The sequence below is a fragment of the Cardiocondyla obscurior genome, linkage group LG22 (genome assembly GCF_019399895.1).
Source record: "Cardiocondyla obscurior isolate alpha-2009 linkage group LG22, Cobs3.1, whole genome shotgun sequence".
NCBI lineage: Eukaryota > Metazoa > Arthropoda > Insecta > Hymenoptera > Formicidae > Cardiocondyla > Cardiocondyla obscurior.
Genome location: NC_091885.1, coordinates 259,607 through 281,061, shown reverse-complemented (window position 1 = coordinate 281,061; position 21,455 = coordinate 259,607). Strand labels below are relative to the sequence as shown.

The window sequence follows — 21,455 nt, the reverse complement described above, 5'->3', positions numbered from 1 at the left end:
AATACTCGCAGTTCTATTCTTATTGCATAAGACAATCTATTTGGTAAAAAATAAAACTGGTCATTATTTTCTAGTTTGAATTTGAGTTTTTTGTTGACTTTAGGCTGGTTAGGCTTTATTGGTTCTACGTATTCGATAACAAATAGCTTTCTTATTCTTATAAACCACGCCACTCAAACCCGCCAAGTGGTTCAGATACGTAGACGACACTTTCGTCATCTGGAAGCACGGCAAAGAAACTCTTCCACAATTCCTCACATTCCTAAACAGCCAACACCCTAGCATCCAATTCACAATGGAAATAGAACACGACGGTCAAATCCCCTTCTTAGACGTACTGATAAGCAGAAATAGCGACGGCACGCTAAGTCACCAAGTTTACCGCAAACCCACGCATACCGACATATATCTCCACGCCACCTCCCATCACCACCCCTCCCAAAAAAACTCAGTAATCAGCTCACTAGTTTACAGAGCCCTAACCATCTCGGAACCAAAGTTTTCAAACGAAAAACTAAAACATCTCGAACAGGCCCTAACAAGAAACGGATACAACAGAAAAGACATCAAACGAATAACTCTGAACTTAACAACTAGAGTCTCCAGTCTCAACAACACCGAGCCACAGAAAGAAAAGGAGAAAGAAACAACCAAGACGGTGGTCCTCCCATACATCCAAGGCATAACAAAACGCATTAGTAAGGTTTTGAGCAAACACAACCTCAAAGTGATCTTCAAACCACAAAGAAAGATCCACCAACTACTCCCCAACCCCAAAGACCAAAGACCACGGTTGGACAAACCAGGAGTATACAAAATCCCTTGCACATGCGGAAAAGTGTACATAGGAGAAACCGAGAGGAAGATTAGTACACGAATCAAAGAACATCAGCGGTGCGCCAAATTCCGCCACTTCTCTCAATCAGCCCTGGCAGAACACTGGATAGAGACAGGACATTCAGTACAATACGACAAAGCAACAACACTGGCACCCTCACAAGGGTACTTTGCCAGAAAACATCGAGAAGGCCCAGAGATTATGAAACACCCAGATAATCTCAATTGAAACAAAGGCAAGTTAACCCAATTTGGCACGCTGACCTCCCGGTTTTTTGTCTTTTTGTTTTTTTTTAATTGACCAGCTGATCAATTAAACAATACAATTGGTCAATAAACACTGCTCTTTCCCCCCTCAATCACAACAAGGGAAGGGGAAAATAAGAGGTATATAAGGACCACCAAACCTCAAGCAAGCTCAGTATCGGAGCATCTGCCCTGATGTTGCGAACTGCAATGTTTGCGAAACGTCGGCACAACGCTATCTCTCAACGCGGCTCTTATCCGGAAACCTCCATTGCTACTGAAGCTTTCTTATTTTTTGTGGTATTGTGGAAGTTAATTTCGAGTTAACATTTATTATTTAAAGGTTTTTCAAATTGGTTTCATTTATACTAATATTATGTATTTTATTAATTACTTGATTCTCTAACGTTTCTTTATTTGACGTCTTATTTCCGTAAAACTGTTTTAGAATATTATAGTTCTTTCTTTATTAAACAATAGAAAATATTAATTATTTTCTAATTATCTCCGTCTCTACAAAGTTACAATTCGTGCAAAATAAATGTTTTGCAGAAATTGTTGTAAATGCAATATTTATTTTTTTATATTTTTATTACTCGGCAAATTTTAAGTTTTGATTATGTATATAACATGTTCTCATGTATATAACATTTCAAAATATAAATTAATATAATGCAATAGTTTAAAAAAAAAAAAAAAATTTTTTTAATCGCTGATTTTAGAAATTGTCAGGGTAGGTTGGACCCCTTAACAACATTCTTTTTTCTCGTATGTCATACAACGCCTTCATACGTTTTATCAGATCTTTGACAGTCAGCGACAGACGTTCCGGCACTAAGTGAAACTACTCGGACGTGTTTCCTCCGAGTCTTGTTCCTATCAGCAATTTGATAATTCCTTCGTCTAATTGATACATTTACTTAACTAAGAACAATCTTTTTCTAACACCGACAGGATTTCTATTTTTCGTCGAATATCGACATCATCTTCTTCAGGTTTGCCAAGTTGACTTTAGAGGTTGTCGCATAGATGGTGTCGTTCTGCATCATAGCACGCAATTGCTCGTTCTATCGATGCATTACACTGAGCACTATTTCTCTGAGCATGAACGCCCGTTCTCCATTTGCTAATTTGACATTTCTTGCAAGTTGAGATTCTTTATCGGATACATTTGCCTAGTCTCTTCGCTTTTGTGGACTCGAGCCGGCATTTTGAGTTTCTTCGGATACGTCCACTTCTGATGCCATGAAATCAATTATCCATTGATCTCGGATCAGCCTCACTTAATCTCAGAATCAGTTTTTGGCGTACTTCGTGTAGACGATCGGTAGCGCAGAAATCAGGAGACAGTCTTTTTTACAAAATTGAAATATATTTTATGTATAGACTTATTTATAATATGTATTCTTAATATGTTTGAATTCGTTTAAATTGCGTTCACTGGCGATTTTTCAAAAATCTACGAGACGACGCCAATTAGTGTTGGCGTCGTTCGCGATAGGATATATGTGGGGCCATCAACGTGATTAGTAAAGGGCCCCACTTGTCGTCCCCAGGTAATAGCGCAGGTTCGGTTTCGGACGAACTGATTGTTGCCCACGGGTCCACCTGAGTGCCTTTGTCTGTTAATATCGGGGTGTACTATATGGCCTGTTCGTTGGTAACGGATCCGACTTGTATCCCGCGCTTGATCCGCACTGGTAACGTGGTCGGTGTCGACAATATCTCGGCTGGCGGTGTTGCGCTCTACTGAGGGCTAGTGTACCGCCAGACTTTGGAGTTCCCCGGTGCGAGAAAAATCTGTGGAGACCATGTTAGACTTGGTGGCGAGAAGTTTGTTAAAGGCGACTTCCACTCCAGCAACTGGAAATGGGCGTGCCGTAGCGGTCTCTTCGGTCTGGCTAGTCGTAAGATGTCCACCAATGGTTGTTGCGGAGGAAACACGGCGATGTCCTTAATCTGCGGTCTTTGGGCTGCCTTGACTGGTGGCAATAAAGAGCTCTCGGGCACCAGCTCTGGTGTTAGGGCCGCCTTGGTTTTACGCCGCCCTCTTTTCGTTTGTTTTCTTTTAGGTGTCCCTTCTTCCGGACACTTAGTAGAAGGAGTTGAAGGTAACGGCAACCATGACTCTGATGTACTTCGAGACAACGAGCACTATCTCGTCTGACAGCGTCGTTGTGCGTCTAACAGAGCACTAACTGCGCTTTCAAGAGTGATCTTTCTGATCCAGGATCAGAGCGATAATCGAGCCTGCACGACTTGCCTTATATACAGGTCCTTGCCGCTTTTTACTCTCGCGCAGCTTCTTTAGGCGCTATGTTGCCTGGTGGCTGCGGTTGGCACTTGCCGGGGCCGGAGCTTTTGCTCGCGGGGCTCTCATCCCTTCCTGCGCGCGTCACGCGGGTTGTCGGTGTGCCAACGCGTTTTTCGTTGTTTTAACTGCCACACGGTTTATTCTTGACCCCCGCTGTGCTTAAGCCTAGTTTGTGTAATTTGTCCTTTAGAGCTGCGACGATGAACGTAGCTGGATGTCTCATGCTAGTTCTTTTAACTTGCAAACTTTACACACTTCTGTTTCTTTGTAGTTGATTTCCTCGATTCTCAACTGTGATTTCCAAATATAACGCTTGGCCGATCCAACTTTTAAAAATGTAAGGGCACGGGCAAGAGTAATAATAAAATAAAAAGATATATCTCTGTTATTACGTCCAGACCAGAGGTTTAGAATGAGAATTAGATAGGTTTGGGTAACTTTGTTATCTCGGAACACACAAAAACAATATACTTTAGTTACCGATTACACTGGTAGGGTTCAGATAAGAGTCTATGTCTTGGGAAACATTATGACATTTTATTTAAACCGTGTGAACAGTGGCTACTAATTTTGATAAAACGATGATTTATCGCTTTTTATCAGGGACAGAGTGCGACTTAAGGATAAAAGAATTAATACGAGAATTTTGAATAACTATAATTAACAATATATAATATTTGAAAGCTGTTTTACAATTAATTAAAATTATCGGAGGATATCAAATATAAATCTCCCTTAGTAAACACAACAGTAAATATGTATTTCTTATGGAACAGAAGGGGAGTAAAACTTAGGAAGGTAGAATTCAGGGACCATGAAAGAAAGGTCGTGATCGGGATGAAATATGATAATAATTTCGTTGTTATCGTAGAGGTTATAAAATGTTTTTAAAAAAAAGAAGGAAAGTGTTGATCAGGCTAAAATTCCAGTGGGTGTAAGTAGGTAGCTGCGAACTTGTCAAGAAAGGAGGAATTAGAACAAAAAAGTTTTACATAAAAGGTGAATTATTACACACGTAGTTTCACAATGCTGATTATTTAAAGATTCTCAAACTTGTTTTGGTGGAAATTTTATCATCATTAATAAGCGTAGCAACCTGATTAAATCGTTCTTATAATGAGAAACTTCATGTATGAAAAAAAACAAATAAATTTAGAAATTTTTGGTTGTGGCGCGAAAATAATTCTTATAAAAAGAAACTATTTTTATAAGAAGAGGCTTTTCGTTTTTCTTCATATAACTTAAAAACTATTTAAAATATTAGAAAATGTTTTATAAAACTTATTTTATGATAAAATCACTTCTATTTGAGTGCATTAATAGAATTAGAAAAAAAAAATTTTTTTTGTTTTATAAACAATTTTGTTAAAAAAAATATTTTTTTAGTTCTGTTACTGCAGCTAAATAGAAATGTTTTACCATAAAATTTTTGTATAAAACATTTTTTGATATCTTGAATAGTTTTGGAGTTAAATCGAAAAAACAAAAAGCCCTTTTATTTGCAAGTATGGTTTCCTCCCTTAAAGTGAAATTTAGCACAAACCAAAAATAGTTTTGTGTTACGGATGAACTACTCTATATACACACAAAGTATCAGAATTTTTTGAATTTCCAGGTTGTCTAATTTTTCTTGTCAGTCGAAGGTGGGGGTAACCTCACCTTCTTGGCCTTTGGTCGTAGTCGGCCATGTTCGGGCGCTTTCGGCCTAACACAGTGCCAGCACACAGACTAATGATCGCTTGGCTAGTGACGTGCCGGAGAGAAGTCTTGCCAGAATATCGTAAACAAATAATAAAAAGTTTCTCGTGGTATTATTATTTTTATAGTGCAATATTACATTCTTCTTCTTTTAAGTCTAACGTCGTTTGTCGACGTATAGTGATAGTATCTGTCATTATCAATTGTTTTTTTTCAAGAAATGTTTCACAGTCATCTTCCATCTCTCACAGTCATCAGCTGTTCTTATGGCTTCTTCAAAGGACTTCTTGGTTGCTCTTCTTACCATGTCCTCCATCTTAAAGGCGAGCGTTTTCTTCGTAGATTTTCTATCGGTTTACTCTGGACAATGAGTCGTTCGACGTTGTTATGTCGAGTTATGTGTCCAAAAAAGTGCAATATTCTTGCCGATGTTAAAGCGCTCAAACGATTGGTTGATCTGATTTTATTTAAAACCGACACATTGGTTCAATGTGCGGTTTACGAAATTCTCAATAATCTTTGTCAACATCACATCTCGAAGGCATCGATACGTCGTCTGTCGGCGGCCCCTATTACCCATATCTCAGAACCATATTAAAAAATAGAGAACACCAGAGCATAGATCAACATCTTTTTTGTCGCCATGAATATGTGTCGATCCTTCCAAACTCTGGTCAATTGACCCATTTCTGTACTGCCAAGTTGGATTCGGCGACGAATTTCTAGTTTACAGTTACCCGACAAGTGCGTTAAGGAGCCTAAGTATACGAAACGATTCATAACCTCACAGTTAGCTATATGAGGAAATTTCGGGGATGTTTTATTTGATCGGTCGACTATCATTATCATATTTGCCTTATTATAATTAATTTTAAAACTATATTCTGTAGATTTGGATTTAAATCGCCTCACTAATTCCTTCAGTTCTTCAGCTGAGGTTGCAATCAGCAGCGTATCATCGGCATATCTCAAATTTGTTAGTTTTATTCTATTAATTGTAAAACCCCCATTTTAATCATCCAGTACTTCCCTCATTAGCTCCTCAGTATACAGGGTGTCCTAGACATAACGAAGGATACTGGGAGAATAGATAGAATTGATTGAGACAAGTAAAAAAGTCCCGTACCATTTTATAAAATTCTCAACCGTTATTGAGAAAAAAATTAAAATGTATAAATTGTTTAGGCGTAAGAGCGACAAGGATGCTGCGCGTGAGTGAGCGCGACAGGCGACGGCGCCATTTCTAGCGATTCGCCTGTCGCGCTCACTCACGCTCACGACTCTGTAATAGAAAATATTAAGACATACGATGGGCAGATGCGCCGAAACAAACAAGCGTTTCGCAACGATCATCAAAGGAAATAATATATATAATTGCGCCTGGCAACAGCTAAGAAGCTTCGAGGCAATCGGTGTGATAAAAACTCCGAAGGATAATTCAGAATTGGAGCATAATCAGGAAATAGGGAGATGAGACAATACTCCCACCCTCCAATTTTTTCTGCTATATAAGGCCCGCAAATTTAGGGCGAAGACACTACCGAATTAAGACCCAACGTATACATATCGTTACCCTGCCCGATTTCCTCGCGAACGAACAAGTGGTCCATGCAGAACCTCTGGATCAGAGACTCAACGCCCTCGCCAACCTATTCAAACAGAAGATACGAAGCCATTGTCAAGCCTACTCCGCTCACTCCCGAGGAAGCAGCAACAAAGACCGCTAGACTGCAACTTGCAACCAGCAGAAGTGAGTTGAAGATTAGATCTTAAAGATCAAAAACACTTAATAAACCGTAAATTATAGTGTCGTATTCCATGAATCTGACGCGACAGCAAACCGCTGAGATCCTGCGACCTCCTCCATCCGGGACATCAACACATCTTAATTCGACCCCTTCGCGTCTATTAACAAAAAATAGAAAAATTTTTTTTAAGAAAAAGAAAAAAAACGTCAAGTGAACAAACTGAATTACAAAGTAGAAACGTCAAGTAAGAGAGTAAAATAAAACAAAAATGTAAAAAAAAAGTTTTAAAAAAAAACTTTTTGCTGCGTTCTTTTTTTCTTTTGTTTTTATAATACTTCAAACGCTGCGTCAATTTTTTTTTAAAACTTTTTTTTTCTTTATTTTTGTGACTTATTACTCCCTTACTTGACGTTTTTTTCTGATATTATTTCTTTTTTTTTTTTTTCTTTGTAATTTAGTTTGTTCACTTGAAGTTTTTTTTCTTTTTTTAAAGAAAAATTTTTCTATTTACAACACATTTTTTGTTTCTCTCTCTCTCTCTCTCTCTCTCTCTCTCTCTCTCTCTCTCTCTCTCTCTCTCTCTCTCTCTCTCTCTCTCTCTCTCTCTCTCTCTCTCTCGCACACGCGCACACGCGCACACGCGCACACGCGCACACGCGCACACGCGCACACGCGCACACGCGCACACGCGCACACGCGCACACGCGCACACGCGCACACGCGCACACGCGCACACGCGCACACGCGCACACGCGCACACGCGCACACGCGCACACGCGCACACGCGCACACGCGCACACGCGCACACGCGCACACGCGCACGCGCGCACACGCGCACACGCGCACACGCGCACACGCGCACACGCGCACACGCGCACACGCGCACACGCGCACACGCGCACACGCGCACACGCGCACACGCGCACACGCGCACACGCGCACACGCGCACACGCGCACACGCGCACACGCGCACACGCGCACACGCGCACACGCGCACACGCGCACACGCGCACACGCGCACACGCGCACACGCGCACACGCGCACACGCGCACACGCGCACACGCGCACACGCGCACACGCGCACACGCGCACACGCGCACACGCGCACACGCGCACACGCGCACACGCGCACACGCGCACACGCGCACACGCGCACACGCGCACCATAAATATAAATTTAAAAAAAATTAATTTTTGAATATAAAATATTGATTTTATAAATTAGCACTATCTATTAACAAAAAATTGAAAAGTACATTTTCGACGATGACGATTACATTCAAAAATCAGCCCAAACAAAATTAAAAATGAAATATCTCGTAAACGCGTAAAAGAAAAAACAATTTAAAATATATTTATTAATAAAGTCGACTATAATCTATCGAATAAACACGAAAAATAAAAAATCGGATAAACGTAAAATAGAAAAAAAATACATCAAATGGTACCAGTACGATTTTTCGCGTAGAAGATGCGCGGTAGTCAAGAGCAGTTTGTCCACTTGACGCGAGACACTATCGCGTCTCTTGATTCGATCACTTATACTACACCCGATATTACTCAATCGGCATCCCGTTGTGAATCCGTTCCTCCACCTTCTCAGTCCAGCGAAAGAACGCTAATATACCCCCAGTTTGAAATAGATTCGCATCTATTCTATTCAAATTCCCAACCTCCTTCGAAGCCCGAAACATACCATCCGTTCTCAGATTTAGCTTTTCCTACTTCAATATCCCGTCCACCTACCGTTATTCCTCACCCTGAAGAAAACTCCGCTTCCTACGCTCCGAATAATAATCCATCAACTTCCCGATTTTGCGAATCTGAAAACTACCAATATCCCTCCAATCAAAAATTTTACAATTGCGAATCTCATTTACCACGCTGTGACTGTCATATGTGTGGTTATCAAAGCGGAAGGAATTCCGAATTTCGTCCATCAATCCCTTGCTCGTCATGCTCATTTCCAATCGAGCAGCCTGAAAGAAATTGTCTTTGGCCAGGCTCTCATCATTTTCATTATAACAGAGCAGAGATAACCAATTGTCCCTTCGGGTCACCACATCTTTCGCCCTTCTTTCCTAGAACTTCCAATTATTCCCATTTTTTCCCGCCCTGCCGACACTCTCTCGCACACTGCCATTCACACATTCATCAAGAGAACCATATGTAAAGATACTCATACCGAAAATTTGTACACCCGCGAACATTTACAAACATTTGCAATAATTAATTTAAAACAAAGGACGAATTTAATTGTAACAATTATCTAAGCAATAGTTACCGTAAAATTGTAAAACCGTTTTTAATAAATCAATACCATTTTTCAACACAATCATGCTCTGGTTTTTATTCGCTTAAGACTTGCGCGGCCCTGTCCCTATAAATAAGATTAAATTCTTTTATTAAAAAGGGGCCATAGGCCGCACGCGTTTCGAAAGGAGTGTCAGAGCGCCTATTAAGGCGTTGACCCCCGACTCGAAACCTCAGCTCATGCGCCTCCGCCGCAGCGGTACCGTCCCTTCTTTTAGCGGCGAATAAAAGATTTTGCCCCGTTGCATCGTTAGCTTTCCGATTCCAGCTTTCGGACGTAACACTTTTAATAGGGCAGATTTGTAAAATAATTAAAAAAAAATTTAATAGTCATAAAAAGAAAATGTTAATCGTAAGAAATATTTGGTTACGCTGAAAAGGGCAAATTTGTTTCTTTCTCCTTCATAAAAGATATTCGAAATGGCCACCGTTTATCTTTACGCATGCTTTCATTCTTCTTAATAAATTTTGCTGCATTTTTTCCATCGTTTTATCTTCAATAGACCACACCGCATGGTAAAGTTTCTCTTACAACTTCGCTCTCAAGACGTCGTCTGTAGATGAACTTTTTGCAGTGGCCTCAAAAAAAGTCTAACAGACTGAGATTTAGTGACCGTGGAGGTCAACCTATTGGTCCATATCGTCTCATTAATCGTCCGGGAAATTGACGATTTAAAAATTGTCACCAGTCTTGCGTTATGCGGGCTCATACCGTCCTGTTGGAATACCACCATTCTTTTTCTATTTAACAACGGGACTTTTTCCAAAAAATTTGGCAAAATCTCTTTTAAGAATTCTAATAAGCTGTGCCATTTAATATTAGCAGAAGAATTACTGGACCTAATATTTTTGTGCCCATAATTCCGGCCCAAATGTTTAAGTTCTACCTAACTTGGAAATTTGTTACTCTCGTTGCTTCTGGATTCTCGTTGATCCACAGATGCCAATTGTGAGAATTGAAAATTCCTTCTCGCGTAAAAGCGATTCATCGCTAAATATTACACGAGAAGGAAATTTTGGATCCTTTTGCACTTTTCTTAAAAAATCCTCGCAAAAATTTCTTCTACGAGAATAATCTTCTCGCAGATGCTGTACTGTACTTTGTACAGTCGAATAAATTATTTTTTGCCTCCGAGCAATATCCCGAATATTTATTTCGGGATTTTGTTCTACCGCCTGAAGTACTCGTTTGACAGTACACTCGTTTCTTGCAATACGATGTCTGATGGTGTCTTTCTTTATTGGTGGGACACTTCCGGTTTTATGCAATTGTTGTGCTGTTCGAAGAATAACACCAGGATTGGAATACTCTTCTCGGTTAGAATATAATTTGGCATTGTCGCGAATTGATATCTCCACGAAACACGATAACGCGATTTATGGGTGAGAGATAGTGGGGGGTGTAGGACCCTCGCAAAGATTGCATAAATATTAAGAGATGATCGATCTGTTAATCATTCTTTTCCGGCTGATTATCTGAAGCAGAAAAGCGAAGAAAATGTGGCAACGTACACCAACGCAGAATATTTCGATATGCTGATGATACTCGGTGAGTGTCAGGGGCAGCATCATGTTGCTGCGAGAAGATATGCCAAATAACTATTGATCCGTAGTTTTAATCGGCCGGGCAAGCTGGCTCGCGTCTCCGGAGAATAAGAAATTCAGGAAAGAATTACGTGGCACAGTTGCAGTTAATCAGTTCTTTTTAATGATTTTTAACACACATAACGTTGAACGGCACCCTGTTTGGTGTACAATGAACTCTAAGCATTGTAGCCTTTACGATCGACTCGTGGACCGACGGGTCGGAGTGCTTCCGCGCTTTACTGAAATCTTGCCTGACATTGATCCTTCTGGACGACTGACTCTGCCGTGGTTTTCTTTCTTCGGCCACTTTGTAACCTCCTGGGATTGTTTGGCTACTCAAATTGCCCTATGTTTGCCTGTCATTTTTCAGTCTGTGCATCTTCTTTAGGCCGTTCCAATCGCGTGGCCAGCTGACTTTACTGGGGCCCGAAATGGATAGTTTTTGCACTGACCTTATGGCTTCGTATCCAGCCCTCGTCGACTATTCACTCCGAGTGTTCTCTCGAGCCGCCGCTTGTTTAGCGGTTGGGCAATAGCCGGGCGTTTCGCCTTGCCTTTGGTCCCGGTCCCCGCACTGAACCCGCGCCGATAAATCGCGCTCTCACCGTATCACTCTGATTCTCCGCGGTGCTAATTTCGGTTGTCGGCAAAATGTCACCTTTATACTCTTGCCACCAGGACTAAACTGTTTAAACGCACGTTCCTATCTTAACGGTATTTGCTCGCGCGAACCACAACACCTCAGTCCCGATGCATCGCCTCCGTGACAATCACCAGGCCGGGACTGTGTTCGTATTTTTAAGACTGACAATAAGTGACAACATCACAAACCTTATTATTTGAATTATTAACTATCTATTTCGTATGTCTTGATCTTCTTTTCCCCGACGTGTTCGTGATCGGTCCTCATCTAGACAACTCTAAAATTTGTGATATCCGTATAAAATTGATATTCTTTAAAAAGAAAATAAAAAACAGGCATCAAGTGTACGCATGGCGAACATGTTGTATATATTAATTGTTTTATTTTAAATGTCCGTACAAAAAAAACTTTTTTATTAAAATAGTGATATCAAATAAAACGAAACATCGCGTCTTGTTTGCAAAAAACTATTTTCTTTTTTTACTTTAAAGTAAACAACAAAATCGTCTGCGTATATTAATCAAAAAAGCATTTTATTCTGAACAATTTAGTATTAAAAGCATTTATACTACAAATTCTCTCGCTTGCCTTATAATTAACAAAGTATTGTCGAGATGTTACAGTTGCAGCTTGTCAAGTTAAAGCCTCCATTCCAATAGAAAAATTGTACAGAGCAGCCATATTAAAAAAAATAAGTATACTAAAATTTGTGATTATTTTGTTGATTTAATAACGTCAAAATATTTCTGAAGCAATACGTTGTTTGAAAATTTCGTATGCTACTCGAGATTCAAAATCGATGACGATTTTTTAATCAATGTAACATTTCGGAAATGTTTTTAAATCATCTTATAGCAACAAATTAGCGACCAATTCTGGTATATTTTTTTTTATTTGGCCGTTTTAAATTTCTTTTTATTGTAGGGGGTGGAGACTACATTGACGCCAAGTTGGATCCCTCTACTTTTATTGTCATTTCCTGCTAAACAATTTGAGTAACAAAATCGATAACACAACATGTAATTAGCACATAAATAACATTTAATTATTTGTATATTGTTTTTGAGTTTGCGTTGATAGGAAGTTTAACTTTAAAAAGGTTTAAAATATTAAATTCTTTTTCATATGGTATAACAAATAGTGATTAACGTAAAAACGTTGTAACAACAATATTGCATCAACGTCGCAGCAACACTGCCATATTGTATGTTTGCTAAGGTAAAGTCATTATAAGTTTTTAATTTTTGTATTTATTCAAGCGCCCATGTGGAGTCAAATACGACAAATATCTGACCGAACATTTAGTATGCATATGTTGAAAAGTTTTTTTGACATATTTATGAAACATTCTGTAAAATTGGCACAAAAATTAGAAGAAGACGGTCTAAATAAAAATGAAATAAATCTTTTGAATTATATGAGTAATTGCACTTGGAAAATAGCATGTGGTAAGACTACATAATATAATGTATCAGCGTTAATTAACATAAGACAAAATTTTTTTTCTAATTAACAAAAATTATAATGTATAAAATATATAAGTTTTTAACAATTAAATATTAAAAAATGTGATTAATATAAAATAAACTCCAATAAATAAAGATAATAAAATAAACTCTAAAAAATGATATAATTGTAAGATATTTAAATATTGATTTTGTTTTGGTAAAAGTAATAAGCATATTACTACTTTTATCAATTTTTTTTTTAATTAATTAAATATTATAATTAAGATTTGCAAATTATTCAAAGATTATATTAAAAGTATCAAGTCGTAGCAGTATCTTGCGTAAAGTGTACGCGTTGCGAGATCGCCGTGTATTTAACGCGAGTCATCAAGTTGGCGACTACTGGCATTACCAGATCTCAATAACAGCTAAGCCGATCAAATTTTAAGTGATTTTAATTAAAAAATTAAAGACAATTTATATAAAAAAAACTGTTTTACTTTTGATTTACGTAATCTAGAAGCTCAGATATGACAATGTAATTTCTAAAATGTCAATTTTCGCATGCGATGTAAATCGTGGTTACCGGCAAAAGTCCACATTAAAAAACATAACGCACTGTTAGTGGCACCTCCTGGGTCGTGTGGAAAACCACTATATTATACGAATAACCTAGGCTGAAAAAAAACATTGCATTTTGGTGAACCGCGATCACACGCGATGCGCGCTACCATTGTAAGCAGTCTTGCTTTGAACAGCGATCGGACTCAGCGAAGTCGGCATAAGCTACGAGTTGTAGCTGCCTCGCCGTGGCGGAAGGAGGACGGAACATAGTATATCCGTCTTCTTCTATAAGTCGAACCGAGCCGAGCCGAGACGATCGCGGCGGCGCTCACCGACAGGCGGCCGGGGCTGTGTGTGTATCCCCACTCCGAGAACACCATTGGTGTTCAAAGCTAGAATTCCCATTACTGCCAAGGGGGTAACTTGTCCGGATCCGATCCTCAACCCGAACAACCCGTAAAGATCACAAGATTTATTTCCCCTAAACTTAAGCAAATTCCTGAGCGCGACGAATGCACCACTACCTTTTAGATCGCTCTAAGCCGTTCTGTGGGTGCTATGCGTCTTCAAATTTTCATAAATAATTTTTGTGTGGTGATCATTCGAGTGAATACCAGTGATTCGCGCCACTCTAACCGTCAAGTACGTGAACTCACCTGTTGCGAAAGGAAATTAAATCTGTACACGCGCGATTTACGAAACACAAAAGAATATATATTTACAAAAATTATACAATATGTACAATGTACCGCAAATAGCCCGCACAGCTAACGCGAATTACTCCGTCGACTTGCTATCGCGACTTTCGCTGCTATCGCCGAGGCACTCGGACCGGTTTTTAGAGCGTTCGCACGACGCACTCTGTATAGCGACTGATCGGCGGATTCTCTGGCTCCTCGAAAACACTCTCCGACTCCAGGAATCCACCGACCTTTTCTACGAAAATACAAACGGATCGAGCGACTCGTGTTGCCAAGCAGCGCTGGCCCCGAGCCGCGAATAGATGCCTGTACAAAGAATGATCAACAATCAAAAAAGCGAAAACACGTCGCGAGGTTGGCCGGCCGAGCGCGGTCGGCCCAGCCACGCGGAGCAGCGATGATCGATCGCGAACATCACCGAAAGAACACGGCCCAAAGACATTCCGAAATTTGCCTCTCTCTCGATCAGATGTTTCGTCTAAATTCTCATTTCGTGGAATTTTTGAACTCTCAGCTGCCGTATCTCTCTCTTTTGTGCGTGGCATTCCCAGTTTCTTCTCTCTAATTCACGGGCGATTTAATAGGTGCAAGCATCCGACCGTGCTTCAATGTAACACCCTTTGCTGCGAGCTTCAACATGTGGAAGTAAGCTTACGCGCGACGATCTCTTGCGAGATCTCTCTAACTGATCCTACAGATTGCGTTAGTTATAGAATTACAATTGATTCAAAGTGCATTTATTAACAATAAAAATGTTCGTTTTTTTGTTGTGTTATAGACTGACTTTTATTTATCTTTATTTCTGTTATGCGAGTCTCGTCTTTTTGCTCGGAAAAGATTCCGGCGTTTAAAAGAAGACAACGATTTTTGTTGAATCCAAAAACACTTAAAACTCTATCAATTTAACGATTATTGAAATTCAATAATCTCAGCTATCGTCAACTAAGCAACTCTTATAATATACAGGGTGTTTTTGATCAGTAGATTTTAAATAGTAGGTAGAACTAATCGAAACAAGACGAAAAGTCCTTTATTATTTTGAAAAATTCTTAATAGTTTTTGAGAAAAAAAATTAAAATATATAAAATGTATAGATGTAAGAGCGACAAAGAAGCTGCGCGTGAGTGAACGCGACAGGTGACGGCGCCATTTCTAACCATTCGACTGTCGCGCTCACTCACGCATAACTTCCTTGTCGCTCTACGTCTATACAATTTATACATTTTAATTTTTTTCTCAATAACGATTGAGAATTTTGCAAAATGGTACAGGACTTTTCTACTTGTCTCAATCAATTCTATCTATCCTCCCAGTATCCTCCGTTATGTCTGGGACACCTTGTATAAAACATACATAGTACGTCTCACTGCGCATACACTTAACGCAAGACGCTACCGCGTTTCTTGATATCATATTTATTTAAATTTAAATAATAAACAATTTTAAATAATAACATTTTTTTATACAATGTTATAACAGATTCTATGATGGACACAATATTGGAAGAACATAAAAATGGCGAATGTCTAGAAATAATTGAAAGGTTTCCAAAATTATTTTTTAATTTTATACGTATTTTATAATATTCAATATATGTAATAAAATTTTTATAATGTTATAAAAACATAAAATTTATATGTATAAACATTTTTGACATAATTTTTTAAATTTATTTGAAGGCAATTTCCGTATTTTGTACCAAAAGAAAATTATAATGTTACTTGAGAAAATATTATTTTTTTTAGTTCTACTTGTAAAATTTATTAGTATTAATTAATGCAAAACATTTTTATATTACATTCTTTATATAAAAATTTTAAACAATGTTTTAGGTTGAGAAAAGTTGTTACACTTAGAGTAAAACATATGTCATTATTTTCTGATGTTATATTTAATCATACTACTTTGGGGCACAAACAAAAAACTGATATAACGTTGTTACGTTCCCTTGTTGAAGAAGTATGTACAATCATTAATATATTTACATAAAATATGATAAATTTGTTGATATTGTGCATTATCTACTGTCTATTACATAATTTAATATTACAGATAATAAAACAGAACATTGATAAGCTAAACAATTCATGTACAACTGGTGATAAAAATAAAGAAACACGTAAGTTTATGAATTTTTAAAAATATGCTAAAGTAGTTAACAAACTTGCATAGCATTGATATGAGACGGAGAAAAATTACAAGTACTGGTTCAAAAATATACATTATAAATACATTTTATGCGGGGAGTTTGTTTTATATAATTAAGCTTTTCAAAAAAGGTAAATCTCTTAGAAACAAGTAAAAAAACCTTATATTATTTTACAAAATTTTAACTGTTATAAAAAAAAAATGTTTCATGTAAAAACGATAAAAAAACTGCGGATAAGTGAGTGCGACAGACGACGACATTATTTGCTTTTTGCGCTCATAGAAATAAAGTAGTCCTTTAGATCACTATATGTGGCGGTCGGTACAACTGGCACAATCGAACCGCGATTCGCGCAACCGTCTGATGATTGGTGATTCGGCGAACACTGAAGTAAAGCTCGGCATACACGTAAAGAGCAAACAAGGAGCGTAAATAAGCGAGCAGCCGCCAGGCGCCGCAAGGACAATTCAGTGTTGCGCATGCAAAAAACATTTGGAAGGGTAATATATACATAAAGTCGTCTTGACACTCTCATACAATGATTTGATCGACATAGACCAGGAGACGTCAGCTATAGAAGATGACTCTACTCATGTTTCCTCGAAGTCTTCACAAAGTAGGGATCTATTTAATTTTGATCGAAAGAGATTTTTAGATCAAACCTCCGATCCAGACAAAACCGTATTAAATACGGCTACAAAATTAACGCATTCTTTTAATGATGGTGTCCCTTCGCCTAGTACCGCTAACCTAAGAAAAAAAGTTTCCTCTAAATATAAAAAAATGATAATCATCCATTCACTGTTATGATAATGGCTATCTCAAACGACGCTAATAAAATTAAATTAAAAAATCTTTATTCACTTTTAGTTTCTCGTTTAATTAATAATACTATTAAGATTAATATTAAAGAATGCAGAAAAGTAGGCAATGGGAAAATAATGATGGTATGTAACAATGCTAATTCCGCTAATAAAATTGTAGATAGCTCTGAGCTTGCTAAAATAGGTCTTAAAGCCAATATTCCCAGCTATCATCATCAATTAATGATAACAGGAATCATTCGTGATGTCCTCCAAAAAATATCAATTGAGGATCTTTATTCATGCATCGAATAAGAATTCCAAATTATAGAGATTAATCGTCTCAATAGAAAAATCAGAGCTGACAATGGATTTCAATATGTTCCTTCTAAAACTATCTACATCAAATTTGCAGGCCAAAAATTGTTTCGCAGTGTTGCCTTATTTAAAATTAAGCATGATGTTAGTCCGTATGTTCCAAAAACAAATATTTGTTACACATGTTTTAGGAGTGGTCATGTAAGTAAGTTCTGCAAAGATAAAGTTAGATGTTTATATTGTGGAGTTAAAAATTATTCGGAAAATAACCCTTGTAGAGCTCATAAACGCTGATCCGAAATGCATTAATTGTGGTAATGGTCACCTTGCTACGTCAAAAGAATGTCCATTAATTATTCAGAACCATTAAACTTTGGCGGCTTTAGAAAACATTCCCATATTTATTGCCAATGATAAGATTAAAGGTAATATCATGTTCCTAGCTAAAGACCCTAAAACCGATGTAGTTAGTTTCCCCTTTCTTAAACAACCTTTATTTAATTCATCTAGTGTCTCCCTACCTATATTTAATAGATTTAACCAGTTAAATTCTTTCCCAGTATCTCAAGGTTCCAATTCATTTATCTCTGATATTTAACCCTCGTCATATAAATTTGTTGCCTCTAAACCAAAAGTTTTTTTATACAATTATAAATCTAATGCTAGGCTTCCTTCTAAACTATTACTTTCTCATCATATGAGACCTGCCATAAGTCTTCTCAACAATGAAAATTTCAATTTTAAATCTTCCCTGGTTACTCTTAATAATAAGAAAGTCTTTTCTCTTGGATCTCACGATAACATTCGCCTAGTCTCAGCTTCTACAAGTAAAAGTATTTATAATTTTCTGGTGGTCTCTCGTCCACCGATCAAATCAAATAGCACTACCATACTCTCAAAGGAAAATGAACATTCCTCACCTTCTACTATTTCAGATTTCAAATTAATTTCTTCATCAATTATTTCTAATTTAGTCAATGCAACTTTACATAAATTAAGTTTTTTGCCGCAAATGAACGCTTCACAGCATCAGATTATTCGAGACGATTTTAACGATGTTTTTCTTTCTTGAATCAGCCAATAATAATTCGCCTGTCACCATTGATTGTGACGACCTTGAATCTCTTTAATACATTCGAACGCCCCTTAACACTATGTCTAGTTACAACATTAACTCTAAATCCAAACTTGGAACTTTTCAGTGAAATTGTCGTGGATTATTAAGCAAGCTTCCTGAAATTCAACAGTTCTCGTCTAATTTTGATGTTATCTGCCTACAAGAAACTCTTTTGCCGTTAAGTAAGAATCTTGTCCTAAAAAATTTTTACTCCTACTTTTATCTACTTTACAATCTTCAGAGTGAAAGAGGAGTTTGTATATTTATAAGAAATAACCTCTTACATAACCTTATAGATTAATTTTTTTACTCGCATAATTTAATTGAACTTGTCGGTATTACTCTTACTTATAACTTAAACAACAATATCATGATAATCAATATCTATAGACATCCGAACTCAGTCACTCCATTTATCATTTTTAATCATTTATTCTCGTTGCAGAATACATTCCAGAAAATTATTTTTCTTGGGGATCTCAATTTGCATCATTCCCTTTGGGGAGGTGTTAGGAAGTGTATGACGAATGATAACCTGGCTGAGGCTATAGAAGAAGCTAACCTTGATATTTTAAACGACTCCGAACACACACATCTTAGCTTCGCCTTTCATTCTTTATCTCTCATTGATCTAACTTTCGTATCTAAGTAGATTGCCCCTTTTTGTAATTGTTTTGTGGAAAATGATAGTTACAGTAGTGATCATCTGCCTATAATTACTGAAGTATTTGACAGCTTCCAAGCTACTCCTTGTTTTACATATAAATATAAACTTTCAGAATCTGAATTGATCGACCTTAGTTATTCACTTAGCTCCTGTAAAGTTTCGAAAGAAAATGGGCAAAATCTTTTTGAAAATCCAGTAACCGCATATGAGGAATTAACGTTAGAGGAAAAAATTGTATCTGTCAACTCTCATCTATCCAGTCAAAAGGGTTCTAAGTCAAATAAACCTCACCATATACCTGCACCATGGTGAAACGCCATTTGTGACAAAGCGATTCTGCATAGAAAAATGACGCTAAAATGCTATAGATCCACTCCAACTATTGATATCTTAATCAAATTCAAGAAATGCAATGCAGCCTGTAGAAAAACATTAAAGTGAACAAAATTTATTGATTATTTTCGCTTTCACTTTGTTCACAAGAAATCATGTGATCGGCAACGAGACGGACAGAAATTTTGCCCTTTGAAAACACGACCGCGCGGCACGACGGAAATCTTGGGGAACGTACTGTGTTATCACACCCAATCGGAAGGAAATTTTGCGCGCGTACGAACGGGTAGCATCAGTCGCTCAAAAGAGTCGCGGTTGCGATCACATAATCACGTGAAGCGTTACGAGTACTCCGGATCCGGGCACGTGTCCTTCTACACTGCAAAGCCGCTGCGTTGCAATGGATCGGATGATTTACACAAAATTCAAGGCAGCGCCAATCTCGAACTTCAAAAATTGCAACTGAAAACCAATTAGAGATACTCAAAGAATCCGGAGATAATGAGATAATGTATCTCGTATTGACGAGGTGTTACACAAAACTAGTCACCATAGCAGTAAAAAGATCGATTGGAATCGTACGATCGACTGACTAAGATTCACTGAACGAGCGAGTTTCGGCATTCGAACCAGTCGAAAAAAGCCGAACGAAAATTTGGACAGACCCGCAGGCGATCACCGGTAAGCACATGCGAATCAGCTGCTACGTACTAGGTTGCACAAAATAAACACCGCGTATTAAATTCGATCCAAATTGAGTCGCGAACATACCACCCGCCTTTTGAAATTCAGTTTCAAAATTTTGGTACGTACGATGAGTTGTGTTGATATACGTAAGTGACGAATGATCGGAATGCATCGCTCGTAGGGCGCCGCCCGCTATGCATGCAATACAGACCCGATTTTAATTTATGTTAAAAAACGCAAGTAAATAATGAGTTGCAATTAAATTGAGAGAACAAAAAAAAGAAACCCATAAATATCGCCACACACAACAAAAGGTTCATACAAAGAAAAATTTGATTACACGCAATTCAATGAAACGTAAAGCTGGGCGAGAAACGCGTGTAACTGACTGCAAATGTATGATGATATCTTATGAGTTAACAAAACTGATGCATAACATTTTTAAGACTAAGTGCGGTAAAAGTGCATCCAAGAAAAGAACTTACATACTGAAATTGTCTAAGAACAATATGAAAAAAAGCAAACGTACGCGAGCGAATCTACATCTCGAAGTAATAATGATAAAACAAGAGATGCTATAATAATAATTAAGGAAGTATCGGACTGACTTTGGATCAGCAAAACACAGATTTTATTTATTGATAGCGTGTAAGAGGACGATGCGGTTTTGATCGTAACGACTCGAATCAGGCCGTCCTGATCGGGATGGACATGAGTAATCCGTCCGAGCTCTCACTTACAAGGTGGCAAAATTCAAGGTCGCCAAAATTGCTCAGCGCTTCGGCGAACCAATTGTCATCTAGACAAACGATTTTTTGATAGATTAAGCATAGACGGCTTCGGGGCACAGTCAAGGACGAGCTAACGAGAAAGTGCCCCGGTGTAAGACAACGACAATCATCGATTGCGGTTGACAAAGGAGCGATGGGGCACGAGTTAAGACACGCTTCAGCTTAACAAAGCAACGTTGTGAATTCCTCTATAATCAACGTGAGAGGCTCGACAACGTGCAGCAAATGATTTTTCATGCTGCGGACGCCCGTTTCCCACAATCCTCCAAAGTGAGGGGCTGAAAGAAGTATAAAGTGCCAAGCTATTCGAACCTCGGCTGTAAGTTTCAAGAACTGAGGATTCCTTAGAGCCTCCCGGTAAGCGATCAATAATTTTTTCTCAGCTTCGACGAAGTGCTGTTGCACCGGAGCGGTGCACAGGGTCTGTTCTCCGAGACCGTCGCTTAGACGATGAGTTGGGTTTTTAAATAAAGCGTCCATTTTAGTATA

The 21,455-nt window shown here is 38.2% G+C and overlaps 1 pseudogene; it reads left to right on the top strand.

Annotated features, from left to right (window-relative positions):
- Nucleotides 1–289: 289 nt before the first annotated feature.
- On the top strand, nucleotides 290–947 carry LOC139110922 (uncharacterized; annotated as a pseudogene).
- The last annotated feature ends 20,508 nt before the right edge of the window (nucleotides 948–21,455 follow it).